At 33.0% G+C, this 3,444-nt stretch overlaps 1 pseudogene; it reads left to right on the forward strand.

Moving 5' to 3' along the window:
- Positions 1-972: 972 nt before the first annotated feature.
- The window catches only part of LOC107026577, a 29,991-nt pseudogene continuing 27,519 nt past the window's right edge, over positions 973-3,444 (forward strand).

Here is a 3,444-nt window from a genome sequence, read left to right on the forward strand (position 1 = left end):
AGGAGAGAGCGATGATTTTAAAGTGTCAAATATATTTGAAGGAAAATAGTAATAGTTGAGTGATATCTTGATCCTAAATGAAACATAAATGATATTTCAAGGAATTCTCTTAACTTGAGTGACCATTTAGGCAATTTACTCCTCATTTTCATACTTTTTAGGAGTCTTAGGACACATCTAACTAACCATGTGATATTAATTTCAATTTTTTCCAAAACTATTTGCCTATTTAAAAAAAAAATTGATTTATATATCCATAAGTTCTAAAAATTATTAAAACTATCCATAAATTTATCTTACAATTTTATAATGAATATGTTCCGTTAAAAAATAAACTTGTAGCATAATTGATAACTATCAACAACAACAAAATAACAATAAAGGCAAGAGCAACATATTAATCACTTACTCAAATTTGTCACTGATTCAATTACAATTATAATCTATCAAAAATAAATTGTCTTAACTTTCTCAATTTTATCACTCAAATTAGACTTAAACTTTTTCGAAGGAGATAGTAAAAAACATTATTGAAATTATAAATCATAGATATTTTTTTACAAAATATAAAAGTTTGGAGTGATTATTGAATTTTGAGAAAATGCACAAGTACCCCCTCAACCTATGTTCAAAATTCCAGAGACACACTTATACTATATTAAGGTCCTATTACCCCTGAACTTATTTTATAAGTAATTTTCTATTCCTTTTCGGCCTACGTGATACTAGTTTGAAAAAAAAAACTCAATCAGCATTGGGCCCACAAGATAGTGCCACGTAAGCCGAAAAGGGGTAAAAAATTATTAGTAAAATAAGTTTAGGGGTAATAGAACCTTAATATAATATAAGTGTGTATCTGAAATTTCGAACCTAGATTGAGGGGTAATTATGCATTATCCCTCAGAATTTTTAAAAGTTTCACATATTAGAACTTGAGCCAAATTCTAGTGTTTGAAAACTTAGAATACTTAATATATTTGTCAAATGTATGACCAAACACCACTTACCAAATTCCCCTCAACTTTTCCAAGTTTTTCTCAATTTTGACACAAATGTTTTCAAAATCACAGTTTTCACAATGTATGTGTTGGGGCGAAGGATACCAAATTGTTCTACTCTCACTGTGTGCATTAGGGTAAAAGTAAATTGCTAATGTCTGTCCCCTTTGGAGACGTTGGAGAAGGTGAGTTCTTGCTCTATACATCCCCTTCCCTTGTCCTTAAGCCCTAATTTGAAACATTTTTATTACCTTATCAATGAGAAAACCAGATTGAGATTTTCTTCCTTTTCGTAGGATTCTGCTCTGCTGTTCTTTAATGCATCAGATAGATTGAGTTATCAGGAAATCACGGCGCAATTAAAGCTATCAGATGATGATGTTGTTCGGCTTCTTCATTCCCTTTTATGTGCCAAGTACAAGATTCTCAACAAGGAGCCAAGCACCAAAATTTTTCCGACTGATGGCTTTGAGTTCAACTCAAAGTTCACTGCTAAAATGAGGAGGTTCAAGGTACAATTAATGATGAGTAAGGTAAACCTTTCTACTATGAATTGTTGCATTACATAACTGACCCCGTTAGGACATTGCTGTAATGGTGCCTCCTGTTGATGAAGAAGAAAAATGTAATTAAAGACGTTGACAAGGATAGGTAGTATGCTATAGATGCTTCAATTAATGGGGGTGGGGGATTGGGTGGGTAAGAGAAGACAATAAACGTGGAAAAAGGAACCATTTATGAGAAGAAGAGAATCGAATGAGATGTGAATCTCTCTTTGCCTTTTTATGTGTTTTTCCTTTTGCCTCGAAACCCCCTTATACTTCCAACTATTTCCATTTTTGTCGCGTTTTAGCCCTGAAGCGAGGCTCAACGTGTTGAGAGCTTCAGCTCGCTTTATATGCACTTAAATATCGTCATCAAGGTTTTAAGGCAAACTTTTCCTTGCTAATGAGCCTCTTCTGAAGAAGTGAAACTAAACAATTGATATTTCACTTTATCATAATGTTTTTATAAATTTCTATGGTCATATATTTGCCATGGATGTTTATAATTATTAGTCTTAGGCTAAACATAGATATTTGTATATTTTGTCCCTTTGCGCTTTTTTTTAATTAAAGCCTACACTTTATTTGCGCTTAAAGGCCGATCGAACCTTAGAGCTTTTTTGCGTGTTTTGCATTTGATAACACTGATTCATTAAGGAAAGTCATTTTCCTAGAGAAAATACTTTTTAAGCATTTTGACCAATCAAATATAGAAAATCTGGAAAACATAGGCAACATTCTCAAAAAAAAGACAAGAAAAGAGCACTCAAGCACTTTAGGTAAAAATGCATAAACCCAAAAATAGTAAAGATATATTGCAATAACCCTAAATGAAAAACCAAGCTATAATTGAATATTTATGTGAGCTTGCTTTTTATTCATGCTTATTGATCGGTGAAAAGAAATTCTACTCTAAAATTCTATTTAAAGATTGATTCAATAATTCTTTGCTAGCTTTTAACGTTTTTTGCACTGGGCAGTTATTGGACTAGTACCCACATAGTAACAACATTTTTGGTGGTATGAGACATGTCGGATGATATCATATGATACATCTCTAAGCAGATTCAACACACTTGATTGATTCCTAACGATTATGATTTGGTTTCCGAAGACCTTGACTTGATAGGAATTCCACAATTCTTAGGACCTAGATAAACTAGAGTTACCGAAAAGGCGCATGGGACCCTAAGTGACATTAACTTTAAAAATCTCTTCAGGTTCCATAAAAAAAGGAATCGTATATAACATTTTCCAATAAATGTATATAAATTAACAAGTAAATAAAACTAAGAATATCAAAAGAAAATACTCATCAAAGACACTGAAAACTAAGTTGCATTCTTAAAAATACACTATACATGAATGCCGTCAGTCGCAACAAATAATGAACCAAAAATTAAACCCAAACCCTGTCGGTAATGAACACTAAATCTCCACTGTACCTAACTTCAAAAGGACAAACGACTCATGCTCAGAAATCAACTATAGAGAAATAAATAACAACATAAAACTAGTCTATATATCACAGCTCTGAAGATCGCAAAATCAACCACAATTAAACAACACAATTTCAATAGTTACTTGAAATAAAATCAATAACAAGATCAATCTGAGCAAAGGGAGAAACAGTTAAACCAAAAGCACCAAATGAACTATGCATCATAGGTAAATACATATATGGGAACAATGTACATCGAATCGGAGCTCACAATTTAAACGAAAAATTGTGATTTCACAACAGAGCGAAGGAATTTGCCAAAAGGGTGATGGGAGAGTCTAGACCTGATGAGGGCACAAGACGGAGCTGCCAGCAACCATTAATGACAAGAAGAGTATCGGGTGAGATGTGAATCTCTCTTTCCCCTTGTATGTGTTTTTCCTCGAATCCCCCCCCCCCC

This window comes from Solanum pennellii, chromosome 1, assembly GCF_001406875.1.
Source record: "Solanum pennellii chromosome 1, SPENNV200".
NCBI classification, from domain to species: domain Eukaryota; kingdom Viridiplantae; phylum Streptophyta; class Magnoliopsida; order Solanales; family Solanaceae; genus Solanum; species Solanum pennellii.